The 16097-nt window shown below is 34.7% G+C and overlaps 1 long non-coding RNA gene across 1 annotated transcript; it reads left to right on the top strand.

The window, feature by feature from the left end:
- Positions 1-223: 223 nt before the first annotated feature.
- On the top strand, positions 224-3069 carry LOC145789464 (uncharacterized). Its single transcript, XR_014327440.1, has 2 exons — positions 224-2685; positions 2807-3069. It is a non-coding gene; the product is annotated as an uncharacterized LOC145789464 (long non-coding RNA).
- Positions 3070-16097: the final 13028 nt, after the last annotated feature.

The following is a 16097-nucleotide window of genomic DNA, read 5'->3' as shown; positions in this document are numbered from 1 at the left end:
GTCGTTTTGGGCATTAGGGGGATTCGGAGGAAAAAGTTTCGAGCTACGAAACATTATTCGTTTAATAATTTACCTTAAATGCTTGATTTGATATTAATTTTTTTTTCTTTTACAAAATACACAATCTATTCCAAAAACCTCCTATCAATTCATGTGAGAAAAATTGATCTCTAAGGCTATGTTTGGAGCATAAATTTAGACACAAATTTTAAAAAAAAAGTGAAAAGGAAAATATTAGTGCAATGTAAATGGAATATAATTATATTTTACTTATATTTCATGTACATTTTTCCTTTTCAAATTTCTACCTAAATCCATATCCCAAATATAGCCTAAGAGTATCTCTAATCCTTTCATCAAATATTTGTCAAATTGAAAATTTCATTTTTTTTTTTATCAACCTGAGAACTCATTAAATTTTCATCAAATTTGAATTTGATAGAAATTTAAAGGGTTGGAGATAATCAAATTAGATGAAAAAATTAGCAAAGGGTTGGAGATGCTCTAATGCTTTATTTTTTTTAACATTTTCATGAAATTTAAATAAAATAATAATTGTTGAAAATTTAGTAGAAAGATTTAATTTATCCAGCATTTGATAAATTTAATTTGATATAAGTTTAGTAAATGAATTAAATTTCATTTCAATCAATTTTTTTTATTAAATTTAAATTTAATGTAAGATTTGTAAGATACGAGAGACGCTCAAACCTTTCGTAAATATTGTTGATTTACATTTAAGACACTTAGAACCCAAGTTTAATTTCTAAACACCAAATATAAATATAAATATAAAAATAAAATAAAATAATAAAATTTAGTTGAGATATTATTAAAAGTAAATATTAATTTATTATTTTATATTCATGAGTTATATCGGGTCACACTTTGAACCACTCGAGTTCAACTTAAAAAATAAATGAATTTTAAAATCAATCAAAGCATTTGACCTAATAATTCCTTTATAAAGTGAGATTTTGAACCGAACTCTTATGAAAAAAAAATTTAATACTTTTTGTGATGATTTATTTTTCTTTTATTATATATTTTGTTTTTGTGGAGACATAATTTTTGAATAGCAACACGTGGCCGAGGTGATACCGAAATGTCAGTCGAGGTGCTATGTGTCCTAATCATGACGTCGAAATAATCTCGGCTAGGGCGAGGTTATCTCCGAAGATACCGAAATTCGAGATAAGTGGATAAGAGATAAGAATCCTAGAATGAGAGAAGACTGCAGTTTGGATAAAGATAAGACTCTTAGAGAGCTTATCCCAATCCTACTGGGAGTCTAAGATTGGTAGTAATCTAGAGTCCATTGAAGCTAGGCTTCTATTGGGATTAGGTTTGTGTTGGCTATAAAAGGGAGGTACCCTCATGAGTCAAAGGTACACTTTTATATTCTGAATAGTGAGTTAAGCATTTTTTCTATCTTTGAGAGATAACTGACTTGATCGTCGAAGTGCCCCCGGGTGAACGAACCACCGCCAAAATCTCTTCTTTCTGTGACAGGTCGTTTGGGCTTAATCTATTATGCCGGTGGCTCTCCAGCTGAATACTAAATTGGCAGTGTGGTCAGGAATCTATTCACACAATTTGATGCCGTCTGTGGGAAAGAAATGAGAATAGATGGCCAATAACGGACAGAAAGAGAAGATTGAGGACGACACTCTTACTGGGAGTAGGAAACCTATTGACCTTGACGTCGAAGAAGACAACTACAACAAAGAGACTCGTGATAAGAATCACTGAGAGAAAGACGTCGGCCAATAGGGTGACGTACCTAAGAGATCAGACCGAGGCGGGTATTATAACGAGGACAACCTCTAAGTATGGAAAGATAGATGCCTACGGAGGGACGGCGAGATGAAGGAATTGGAAAACAAATTGGCGGACCTGCAATCGGTCGTCAATTTCATGATGCAGAACAACGTTATGCAACCACCGTTCCCGTTGCAAGATACGCCGATTCCAGCGGCCAAACAAGATGCCCAGACATGGGGACAGAGGACAATTCTTGTGACTGCTCAGCACGATAGAACCAAGAAACACTCTCACCGGCCTTCAAAGAAGGTCCATCGAGGAGAATCGAGAATGGGAAATTCACGGAGGATGCATCGCCTCAAGGAAGCTAACCCCAAATCGATCTTAAATGGCACAATTTTCTGGTTCTTACATATATTATGTAAGGGATGTCTATCATTTCTGGTTCTCATATATATAGCAAGTTATATATATATATACATACCAAGAAAGGCTCCAACAGCTCTGATGGCCGATGGCTTGAACACCACACCGTTGGCTGAGATCTCCGATGAAGTGTTGTGCCCTCCAACAACAACAGCGCAACATCTGAGCCCAATTCTTCTCCACCGCCACCGGCCTTAGAGAACTCGGGAGGCAACTTCGACATTGATGAAGCAGCTCAGCCTCCTGAACCAAACATAAACATAAGAGCTCTAATAGGCTCCATGGTGGCACAAGCCACTTCAGCAACGTTAGCATCTTTTAATATGGATCCATTTGGAGATACTGTGAGGGAAGTTGCAAATAATTACGTTGTGCAACCATCTGTGAGCAGCTTGGGATCTGAGATAATCAATCACTTGTTTGTGCAACGCCAGAATTTCAATCGTAGAGTTGCCATTATGCTCTTCTTCTTTATGTTGCTCCTGCGTCTTCAACGTAAGACCATACATTAATCCCCTTTTTTTTTTTCTTTTTTTTTGTCTGGTATCTCCAATCCCTTTTTATTATTTATATATATATTCAAGATAATTAATATTCTAACTTTGATGCTATTCAGGATTCTAATCAGCAACTTGAATGACTTTATCGGCGGTAATGTTGGGTATTTAAAATGGTGTCATTCTGTTAGATGTAATTGGATTTGGTGATGTAAAATTATACGGTGGTATTGAAGCAAATACACCTACAGTATTTTAATTTAATTTTTATTAATTTAAATGGTAAGATCTATCACTTTATGTTTAGACAATTAAACAAATGTGAATATGAATAGTGTGGAACAGTATTATAAAATCATCCAATAACTTCTCATATTAATTACTGTTTATTTGATACTGCTCATCTTATATGACATTTATTATGTCATTTCTTAAAAAATAGCATTAAATTGAAGAATCTCACTGTTCAAAAAAAAAAATACTTGAAAATATTTAAAAGACAATCCTTAAATTCATGCTAATGATGTGATAAGAAATTATATTTTAAATAAAAAATAAATTTTAGACAGCATATTTACTTTGCTCCTGACAAGTAGGGAGTCAAGTAAAAAGATCTCATTGGACCGGCTTCGAACCCCTTGGGTCGCTTTCCCACTATGTGTTGTAGAATCTGCTGACCTGTTAGGACTGCTAGAAGACAGGCAAAGGCAAATCCACAAACGAGAAGAGAGAAAGATCAATATGCAAAGTCGCCAAGTCAAACGAAAAATAAATTTATAAATAAAGAGTGTTAATCCTATATATACATACCCAGGTCGTGCCCTCGGCATAGACTCATGACTTAAGATCCCTCAAACTAAATCAAAAAAGGGCTCTTTTTATTATAACTTATTGTAACATATTAGGTATATTTTAAATCTAAAAAAAATTAAAGAAAGTCTAAATTAATTTAAAATAAATTGATCCCTTAAAAAATTAAAACATCCATTCAAAATTAAAAAAGTCTATTTTCTCTCCCTATCTAATTTCTTATCCTAACTCTTAATTCAATTTTCCCAAAATTTGAGAGAAGCAACACAACAAAGCACTAACGAATTTATCAAGAATTCAAAACAGCAACACAGCAAAGGTAGGTCTTTTTTTCTATTCAATTAATTAAATATTTGTTTTGTTTTTTGCTCAATTAATTAAACTAGATTGTGCAAGTATGATTGATTTATTTGTTTCTAAAGATGTAAGAAGAGCGGGGATCAAGTGATACTTATTAGTTATTGTAATGTAATGTTAAATATTTTTTGTGATTTTGACACAAATTTTTTGTCCTTTACCTTCAATTTTTTTTTTTTTCTGTTGAATGAAAAAAAAATATGTGAAAGGCTCCAAATGATTTAATGATATTTATTAATTGATTATTAACTTTAAATTCTGAAAATCTCAAGACCGGACCAGTACATACCAAGAATTTCCTATAAGTAGAGGCTACAACAGCTCCGATGGCCACGGCTTGAACACCACAAAATGGATAAAAACTATAGAGAGGGTTCAACCAACAAAATGGGGGAGTTCAAATACATATAATTGACTTACAGAGGGTTCAACCAACAAAATGAGAGAGTTCAAATACATATAATTGACTTCAACACATCAGCAAAATAATTCTATAAATAGTGGTAAGGACTCGAAATCCACGCATGAGAAGTGAGAAAGTTCCTACAAGTAGAGGCAACAACAGCTCCGATGGCCGACGGCTTGAACACCACACCGTTGGCTGAGATCTCGGTATCCTCGCCACTGCTGTCATCTGCTACTACTTCTGAGGATGAAGGAAGTGTTGTGCCCTCCAACAACGCAACATCCAACCCCAATTCTTCTCCACCGCCACCGGCCGTAGAGAACTCGGGAGGTGGAGAAGGTGGCAACTTCGACATTGAAGAAGCAGCTCAACCTCCTGAGCCAAACATAAACATAAGAGCTCTCATAGGCTCCATGGTGGTACAAGCCCCTTCAGCAGCATCAGCATCAATAAATATGGGTCCATTTGGAGATACTGTGAGGGAGGTTATAGTGAATATGGTTGTCAAACCATCTGTGAGCAGCTTAGGATCTGAAATAATCGATCACTTGTTTGTGCAACGCCAGAATTTCAATCGCAGAGTTGCCATTATGCTCTTCTTCTTTATGTTGCTCCTGCTTCTTCAACGTAAGATCATACATTAATCCCTTTTAATTTTTTTTTTCCTGTCTGGTATTTCCAATCCCTTTATATATATATATATATATATATTCAAGATAATTAATATTTTAACTTTGATGCTATTTCAGGATTCTTATCAGCACCTTGAATGACTCTATTGGCTGTAATGTTGGATATGCCATTCTGTTGGATGTAATTGTATTTGGTATTGTAAAATTATGCAGTGGTATTGAAGCAAATACACTTATAGTATTTTAATTTAATATTTATTAATTTAAATGGTAAGATCTATCACTTTGTATTTAGATAATTAAACAAATGTGAATATGAATAGTGTGGAACAGTATTATAAAATCATTAGATAACTTCTCATATTGATTAGTGGTTATTTGACACTACTCATCTTATATGACATTGATTATGTCATTTCTTAAAAAATAGCATCAAATTGAAGAATCTCACTATTCAACAAAAAAAAATAAAAAAATAATAATTGAAAATCTTTAAAAGACAATCCTTAAATTCATGCTGATGACTTGATAAGAAATTATATTTTAAATAAAAAATAAATTTTAGACCGCATATTTACTTTGCTCCTGTAACACTAAATAATAATTTTCCTTATCTGATATGTTCAAATTTTGGGTATTTTGTATTGGGCTAGACTCCCCTCCAGTTCGTGATCGGACTAGAGGGTACTATTGGACCCTTGAGGGCTCACCACGAGTCCTGTTTCGATAATTCGAATCGTTCAATATGTAGAACTCGTCGAGGACTATATGCCTATAAACAATCAGGTTGATTGGATATCGATAACTATCTCATCGGATTAGATTTCTGTCAACTATTTATTTTTTTACCGTCCATTTGTTTTATACAAAAATGATTTGATCAGGTAATTATCGATATGCGATTAACATACTGTTTTACAAACGTATAGTACTCGACGAGTTCAACATATTGAACGGTTCAGATTATCACAACGGGACTCGTGGTGAGACCCCACGGGCCTAACAGTACGCTCCAGTCTGATCACGGACCAAAGAGAAACCAACCCTTTTTGTATTTTGAAATTACTAGTGGTAAAGACGTGTTATGTACGGGATGCGAAAAAATTATAACATATTTTTATTCAAAATACTATAGATAGTTAGATTTTTGTATGTAGATTATTAAAACAAAAAATATTGAAATATACAATTTAAGTTACATAATTTTACCACAATTTACGTATTGATTTTTAATTTGTCATAAATTTAATCATATAACTTTCAACCCCTTACTAGAGTTGCAAATTAAGGCGAGCTTAACCCAAACAACTCGAGTCAAGCATGAAAATTTTCAAAGATTGGGCAACATAATTTTTAATTCGATAAGAATCTATGTGGAAATTTAAAAAGTCAAAATAAATTTGAGTGGATTTGAGCAGAGATATCAAATAACCTAAGAAACTAAAACAAAATTGTATATATAAATATAGAAAATTATTTGATAGTTTATTTTTTAAATAATAAATAAAAAAATATGAATATTAATGAACAAACACAAAAGTAATATGCTTAAGTTTTTCTAATAGAATATTTTTTTTTGAAAATGTTTAAAAAATAAACTTTTTAGAATGGGATCATCGAATAAACTGATATTAAAAAAAAATAAGGCCACGCCCGCACGGATTTGTTCTTCCCAGTGGGTCACCCATCCCAGAACTACTCCAGCCTAAGCACACTTAACGGGGGAGTTCTAATAGGGATTTCACCACTCGGGAAAAGGCCTTGATGTTATATAAGGGTCTAGATTTTTACTCTAATAGCCCAGGAACTTCCCCTCCATTCTCGATGTGGGACACCGGGACCTTACAATCGCCCCCCTTTAAGGCTGCACGTCCTTGTGCAGTAGCCTGCCAGCTCACAAGCCCGCCCACATACATCGAGAGACGCCGGGGGCCCACATTCGGTACTCCGGAGAGTCAGCTCTGATACCATTTGTAACGCCCCAAACCTTCACATGTCATCGATATTGTCCGCTTTGGGCCACGCCTTTTGGGTTGACCAATGCGTTGGCTTCCTTTATAGATTTGATGAACATAATTTTTTAAGAATACTTGGATCGTTTTGTGGACGACATCTTGATTTATTCAACCTCTGAAGAGGAAACGAGACTCACTTGCGAATAGTGCTGAGTTTACTTAGTGAGCACCAATTATATGCCAAATTTGAAAAATGTGAGTTTTGTTTAACATAGATGAAGTTTTTGGGGCATGTAGTGTCTAGAGAGGGAGTGACTGTGGACTCCTCAAAGATAGATGTCGTACAGGATTGGAATCCACCCAAGAATGTTTTTGAAATCCAAAGTTTCTTGGGATTAGCGGGATATTATCGACGTTTTGTAAGGGACTTCTCTAGACTAGCTGCACCTTTGACTAGGTGGACTAGAAAGGGTATCAAATTTGTGTGGAGTGAGACTTGTGAAAAGTCATTCCAAGAGCTTAAGACTAGATTGACTACTGCACCGGTTTTGATAATTCCGGAAAGGGGTTTGAATTACACTGTTTATTGTGATGCATCCAGGGATGGACTTGGTTGTGTCTTGATGCAAGCGGGAAAAGTTGTGGCCTACGGTTCACGACAATTGAAAAATCATGAGAAAAATTACCCTACCCACGATCTAGAATTAGTAGCGGTGACTTTTGCTATGAACATTTGGAGGCATTACTTGTACGGTGAGAAGTTTGAAGTCTTCTCCGATCATAAGAGTCTAAAGTATTTGTTTTCTCAAAAGACTTGAATTTACGACAACGGAGGTGGATGGAATTTATGGAGGATTATGACTTTGAGTTACACTATCATCCAGGGAAGGCTAATGTGGTGGCCGATGCTTTTAGTCGAAAATTTGTGAGTAGTTTGGCAAGTGTGGTCATTCGGGAATGGGATATGCTAGATGTTATTGACAAGTTTGATTTGCACTTGGGTGAGTCCGGAGAGAGTGCTATCTTGTTTACTCTGAATGCTCAACCTACCTTGGTTAGTAAGGTCATAGAGGCACAACGAGGAGACCATGATGTGGAATCAATATGTGTTAAGATTTTCAATGGGAAGGAAGAGAAAGGTTTGAACGTTCACTCGGATCTGAGTGTACATTACCTAGACCGTTTGTTTGTACTAGAATCTTGTAGAGAGGAGGTATTATGGGAGTTCCATCACTCACGTCTTGCGGTACACCCAGGAGGCATTAAAATGTATCATAATCTTAGTTGTCAGTTTTGGTGGAGGGGTATGAAACGGGATGTCGTTTTATTTATATCGAAGTGCCTTACTTGTTAACAAGTGAAGGCCGAACACCAAAGACCAGCGGGTTTTACCAATAGCCCAGTGGAAATGGGAGCGTGTTATCATGGATTTTGTAGTTGGGCTTCCTAGAACACAACGAGGCAATGACGCCGTTTGGGTGATTGTTGATAGGTTGACTAAATCTATCCATTTCATTCCGATGTGCACCCGCGATTCAGTTGAACGCTTGACAGAGTTGTACATTAGAGAGATAGTTCGACTTCATGGAGTCCTGGATAGGGATCCTCGTTTTACTGCCCGGTTATGGCAAAGCATTCAAGAGCCGTTGGGAACTAAGTTGACTCTTAGCACCGCTTATCATCCTCAAACCGATGGACAGTCAAAACGTACCATTCAGATTTTGGAGGACATGCTTAGAGCTTGTGTCCTTGATTTTAAGGGGCCTTGGAAAAGGCACTTACCATTGATTGAGTTGGCTTAGAACAATAGTTACCAAGCTAGTATTGTGATGGCACCATTTGAGGCCTTATATGGCTGACCTTGTAGATCACCGGTTTGTTGGGCCGAAGTGGGTGATGCACTGTTACTGGGTCCGAAAATTGTTAGAGAGACAACCGAGAAAGTTGTTCTCATTCGGAAGAGGTTAGGTACGGCCCAAAGCCGACAAAAGAGTTATGCCGATAAGAGGAGACGACCTTTATCTTTTGAAGTTGGTGACCATGTGTTTCTAAAAATCTCACCAACTCGGGGTTTGATGAGATTTGGTAAGAGTGGCAAATTATCTCCAAGGTTCATTGGGCCTTTCGAGATCTTAGAGCGAATTGGGGAAGTGGCATATCGGTTAGCTTTACCGCCACAACTTTCGGGAGTTCACAACGTGTTTCATGTAGCTATGCTTAGGAAGTATGAACCCGATCCTTCTCATGCGCTTGATTGGGTTGATTTGGAGGTAGATGAGGATGCCTCTTACGAAGAACGACCGGTTCAAATATTAGATACTCGGGAGCAAGTGCTACGGGGCAAAACTATACCGTTGGTAAAGGTGTTGTACAGACTCCATGGGGTTGAAGAAGTGACGTGGGAACGGGAGGCAAAAGTCAGCTCTAAGTATCCGAATTTGTTTGAAAATGCTTAAATTGTTTTTCTTTTTAATATTCCCTAGTGTTTGAGGGAAATGTGTTAAAATTGTTGACCACATGTTGTTATGTTAAGCATGAAGTAATTACAGATTGTCATTTCTTTGCTTCATGTTTAGGTTGATGTGGACGGTTGTTGTTCATGAGATAACCATGGTAGAAAAAAAAATAAAAAATTGGTTGAGAGTTAATATTGTGATTTTAAAATGAAATAGCATGGTTTTGATTGCTAGAAACCCCCTTTGTTTGGGTAGTTTAATTTGAAATTTCAGGGACGAAATTTTTCAAGGAGGGAGGTTGTAGCGATCCCAATTTTGACCCGATCAACTTACGGGGGTCGAGCAAAAATGCATTCAAAATTGCTTACGGGAAAGTGTATTTCACGCTTGAGCGGACCATATTATATCAGTTCGTAAGGGGAGATTTCATATCACTTTTTCAGTTCTCTCTCTCTCTCTCTCTCTAAAACTCTCCAAAATTTCCAGATCTAGAGCTTCTCTCTCTAGAAGTTATCTTCTCTCTTTGATTCCTCTAAATCCGTTGGGAGTTAGACCAAAGTTTTTCATCAAAGTTGTGTAACTTCTCGAGGGCTTGGTTGTGTGTGATAGAGATCGAGTTTCAACGCCGTAAATTTTGGGGTTTCATCTCATTTCTTCTCAAAACTTGAGGTAGAGATTTTCTTAGAGTTATATATATATATTTTTGCAAGATCTATATAATTTTCAAAATCGTTCAACTTCTTGAATCAACAATCAGTTTTCAAAGATATCGAAAAGAATGATCTTATGGGTTTTGATCTTCGTTGATTGAAGAAAAGATGATTTTGGAAAGTTTTCTTTCAAAAGATTTGAGTTGTATAGTTTTGGTGAGAAAACCTAGAATTTGGGATTTTTTTTAAGAGACTGAAAATTCATGAATTATATTGTTATATTTATTTTGTATGTCAAAATAAATGGATGTTTGAAAAATTTCTTATTTATATTTATATAAATGATGAATTTTAGGGAATATCAGAATTATTATTTATTTTGGAAATTATTGTTCAAAACGTTGAAATAGTCTTGAAATGATTAATTGTTGAGGATACTTGAGAAGAGGGAATTGTGTTATTCCATAGATGATGAATTTGAATAAAAGTATTTATATTTATCTTGTGTTATTGACATATCAATTCATTTGATTACATTAAACTTTGAAAGTTGATTTGAAAACTTGCATTGAGAAAAGAATGTTGAGAAACAAGTTTTCATGGAATGGTTTTGGGGTAAATATGTTGGTAAGTCTTGATAGGTGGTGTAGATAATATTGAATAAGTTGGCCTGAGAGTCCGGGGTAAAAGACCGAAAACCCGCGCGAATAGGTGTCGAGCCTTCTGGTTAATATCGGTAAAAATGACAAATTGGTAGTACTTGTATAGTCTACTTGCAGACACCAACCTAGGGATTACCAGAGTCGTATTTACTACCCTTGAAATAAATTATTAAGTTTTAAATAATTGAAATTGCATGACATCATTGAGCATGATGGTTTTCAAAAGATGAAAATGTGATTTATCTTCAAAAAGGGTATAGCATGGCATGTGCATTCCATCTCTTGAGACTTATATAAAATGTATATACTTTGTTAAGGATTTCGTACTAGGCTTTATGCTCACCCTACGGGATTTTTGTGCAGGAAAAGATGTGGTGATTTTAGCTAACTAAAGGTAAGAAAATGTGTGTTGAGAGTTCGAGACTTTCATTTTGCTGTGACTCTGTGTGTAAGCCAAGGGCTGTATGTGTGTGGGTTTGAATAACCATTTTGTGTGACTAGGCTCAAGCCTTGAAAACTTGTAAACCCTTGGGGGTATTTATTTGTTTATTTACTTGTTGTTGAATTAATGTATTGTTGCATGAAGAATTATTGTATCATGTAATGTAAGTTTGGAGATTTATATTCGATTTTCCTTGAAAGAGCCATGATTGTTATATTATCATTTGAGCTAGAAAATTGGGGCGTTACAGGTAAGGCTCAACTTTTGATGTGATTTTGTTCAATTTTCGGAGCTGACAGTCGACAGATCGCTCGAGCGACCAATTGTGTACTTGAGCGAACAGTTCAATTTTTGAAAGACCAGTCAAGCGATGAAACTTGCGCTCGAGCTAAAAACACCCACTCTCAGAATCTCTATACCCCTTTGTAAAAGACTGCTTGAGCGATCAATTCTTCGTTCGAGGAAAACATTCATGCTCCCAGAAGTTCAGTGTGTAAACCAAAGTACTGGGAGGACAGATTCACTGCTCGAGCGACTAAAGGACAGCTTAAGTGGTCCCACCCAAAAAATGAGACTAGGAACTACCAGAACAACTGCCAACCTTTTCGGTTCTTTTCCAACACCCAAAAGTGCAAGATGACATCTCGAAATTCACAAGAATGTACTTAACATAACAATCACGAGGGCGAATGAATAACAACACCACTTCAAAGAGTTAAACAATGAAGAAGACACACAAAGAGACAAATGTTACCAATAATGTACTCAATAGCTTTAAAGGAGTCGGGCCATCACAACAGTGAATACAAAACACTAAGAATCTCTAAGTATGTATCTGTTAGTAGGCTATACAAGTACTACCAAAGCCATTTTACTAGTACTAACAGGAAGGATCGGTACCTAACCGCGATGGTTTTTGGACTTTCATCAAAGACACACATGCCAACATAATAATCACAACCACACCCTCTAATCAGATTCACTAAGGTATACACCAATTTTTCTCAAAACAATACATTTTCAATGTTTAAGTATGAAACAATGCTCAATGCAAGATGTATGAGTAATTAGTTTCAATTCACCAAATCCTCATATAATTTTTACAACAATCAAAGCTATCCTCCATCGATAGCCCAAAACAAATATTTCTACTCAACAGATAATTTTTCAACAACAGATACAATCTTATAATTTTAAAAATAGGAGCGATAATCCATATCCAACTCCACTCTCATTATCAACAGATACATTCCTCTTATCTTTTTAAAACCCAACATCATTTTCCTTTTCTTTCATAAATCAAATATCAATGATTTTTAAACAAAACCTCTTTTACTTTCAAAACCATATTTAAGTAAGGGAATTCTAACATTCCAACACAACCTAACATTTTATACACTCCCACAACCTTTCTCAAGAATTTATTTGAAAAATCCCTCTTTTAAATTTCAAAATCAAACCCCAGGTTGAACCAAAAATTTCCAAATCACTAAACACTTTCAAAGAGCAAATAACTAAATTAAGAATCATACCAAAGGTTGAAGAAATCCCGAACTCAAGATTAGAAGAAAAAGAAAAGAGCAAGTATTAAAGTTTGGCGGAGCCAAAAATAAAATCTGTTATGATTAGATCGACCTCCTCGACAAGCTCTATGTTTTACTCCAAAGCATAATGATAGTGAATTCAATGGACTGGGTGTATAAGAGTGTTTTAAGCAAGAACTAGAGAGACAAAGGGAAGAAATTAGGTTTTAGGAGGTTTTAGAGAGAGAGAGAGGGAATGAAAAAGTGGCAAAAAATCCCATTCCCCTATCTAATTTACACACAAACCGCTCAAGCGTCAGATACAATAAGTGACACTACTCAAGCGACCAAAAATACCCTTGAGCGCACAATGACCCCGTCCCAGAAGTTTACACTTGCAAAAGACCGCTCAAACGAAGAAAAGACCGCTCAAATGAAGATCACCCATTCCTAGAAGTTTTACAGGTCTGCAAAAATAATAAAAGATCTCAAAGACCGCTCGAGCAACCAAATCATCGCTCGAGCAAACCCAAAGTGAAATAGACAGCAACTCTTTTGAAAAACTAACTCTCAACCTGTTTCAAACACAACCAACAACTCAACTCAACTATTAACAAGATGATAAAGGGCATGAATAACACTTAAATGTACAGAACCCCAGATCTAAGAGTATGAAAAGGATCGGGTCTAAACCAGAAGCATTATATGTTACATTATAATGAACATGCAATTAAATGTCACATATGGCATTCATAATATAAATTGTCTGGAACAGACCAAATCCACTTTATTTTAGGCCAATTTTTTTTGGTTTAGGCCACTAAAACAGTTCTCATAGTTTGAATTATAGGCCTTTATTTTAAATTTTTAATTGTAATAATTTATTTAAATATTTTATAATTTTAAAAAAATCAATCCAATAAATGAATAAAACAAATATAATTATATATAAAATAATGTAATTGAGTTAGCTAACAAACTTAAATTTTTTGCTCACTTTTAAATTTGAACTATTTTAGTGATTAAGGTGTAATTTATGGATACAAATTCAAGTTTAGGCTTGATTTTTTTTTTTTTTTAGTTAGACCAAATTGTTTGGACTGATTGTTCGACTTACAGTGAGCATTAGAGAATAAAATAGGTTTATGATTTACTTTATGGATGTTTTCGTAATCTACTTAAATTATATATATATATATATATATATTAATAAATTGTGTATAATTCACATTTTAAATAATAATTTTTATAAATTTTTAAAGTAAGTAATGTTATGCGACGACATTTTAATATCAAGTTTTGGTACCATGTAATGTGACACATAACATGACACTAACCACATCAAATAGAGCCAAATATGGTCACCATAACATTACTAAAATTTTATTTTTGATTTTTTTAAATATTCCAAATTTCAAATTAAACAACTAAAATTTTATTTAAATTTTATTTATATAAATTGAAATGAGATGTGGCATAAATATGAAAAAGATTCTATTTTAGAGTTACTATTTAACAGTTTTATAACAAATATATTTCTTAACCTCAAAAAACAAAAATCAGTTTGACAAAAACAAAAAACCACAAAAGTTGAATGAAAATAAAATAAAATTTGGCACAATCAATAATCATGATTAGTATGTATTATATGGGTCCACGTTTACCATTATAGTAAACAAACTAATTCAAAAATCTGCACACACACACACCAAACAAAAAATAAAAATAAAATGAATTGAGGGTTTTAAGTTTATTGACCCAATAACGTTTTTGCTTATATTATGTAATATAGATATTATGCTAGGCTGCCTTTTTGTTGGTTATTAAAAGCATCTCCAATTGTTCATTAAATTTTAGTAAAAATTTGATGAAAAGTTTGATATGATATGATACACTCTAATCGTTTTCATAAATTCTGCTAGTCGTCTGGCGTATAGTGAATTTTGATCAAAATCTAGTCGTCCACCCAGTCGTCCACCAACGTTCATGTTATGCAAAAGACAACCCAAGAGGGGGAGGGTGAATTGGGTTTCTACAAATTGAAATTAATAATTACCCAATAAAAACTGAACAATTAGTAGATTTAACATATAATTATCACAATAATATCATATGAATATCACAATTAAAGCAATTTAAAGCGATGAGAGAAGAGAATGCAAACAAGATTTATAGTGATTCGGCTTCTACCAAGCCTATGTCCACTCCTCATGCTTCACTTGAGATTTTCCACTATGTTTATAGAATCTCATGTACATTACAACGATTCTGGTTTAGACCCGACCTATTTTATTGATTTTTAATTCGAGAATCCATGTACTTAACTGTTGTTCATCTCATTTCCATCTAATTGCTTGTTGAGTTTGGCTATTAAGAGTTTTGGTTGCATTTGAAATAAGTTGGGAAGTCAGTTTTTCAATGAGTTGTTGCCCAGATTTTTGTTTGTTCACTCGAGCTGTCTTTCTTAGTGTAATATCTGTGCTCGAGGGATACTTTTTGCACTGGAGTGGTCTTTTGCAGTATGCAAAACTACTAGGATGGGGTCATTGTGCGCTCAAACGGTGGTTTTGGTCACTCAAGCAGTGTCACTTTTTGTGTTTGTTTGCTCGATCGATGTTTTGGTTCCTCGAGCAGTCTGTGCATATATCAGTCCGAGAGAGGGCCATTTTGAGTCACTTTTTCATCTCCTTCTCTCTCTAAACATTTCAAAACCCTAGATCCACACACTCTCTCTCTAAGTTCTTCCCTTCTAGCTCTGAATACTTTCAATCCCTTGGTTTTCTCACCCTAGTCCTTTGGAGAAAAACGTTGAGCACGTTGAGGGTTTCATTTTAATCGGTGAAGTTATTATTTTCGGCTCGGTCAAGTTCTACCCTTTGTTTCCTTATTGTCTTCTACTTTGAGGTAGAGATTTTGTTGACCTTTAATATGGTTTTTAACTTAATTATTTGCTCTTTGAAAGGTTTAATGATTTGGGGATTTTTCGGAAAACCTAGGGTTTAAGTTTGAAATCAAAAGAAGAGTTTTCTAAATGGATTCTTGAGATATGTTAAAATGATGGATATCTTTTCTAGGTGTGTTTGCGGTTTGGTTGTGGCCGGGGAACCTCCAATTTGCTATTCGTCCACTAGATTGGCGGATTAGAAAAAATCAATTCGCATTTGTCTGCCGCATTGGCGGATGCGGATTGAGCAGATTGGCGAATGAATGCAAATCGGTTTGGCAGTTTAAACTTTTACCGATTTTGAATACAATACAACAACTTGTCAACATTTTTATTTTTATTTTTAAATAACAATCCAACTCAACATAACCAAAAGATTTTCAAGTAAATTGTCAAATACCAATAATAAATACATATAAGAAAACTATACATTATCGAAACTATTTCATTATTTTTTTAATCAGAAATTATTTAATTTGATTTTTTTTTAAAATGACAAAATTATGCCTTATGTTTTCCACACAAAAATATCAAATATCAACACTTGCTTGCGATTTGATAAAAGGATTTCCA

This window comes from Camellia sinensis, chromosome 4 (assembly GCF_055761805.1).
Source record: "Camellia sinensis isolate YWXY chromosome 4, ASM5576180v1, whole genome shotgun sequence".
Taxonomy (NCBI): Eukaryota; Viridiplantae; Streptophyta; class Magnoliopsida; order Ericales; family Theaceae; genus Camellia; species Camellia sinensis.
This window is presented reverse-complemented; position numbering and strand designations above follow the sequence as displayed.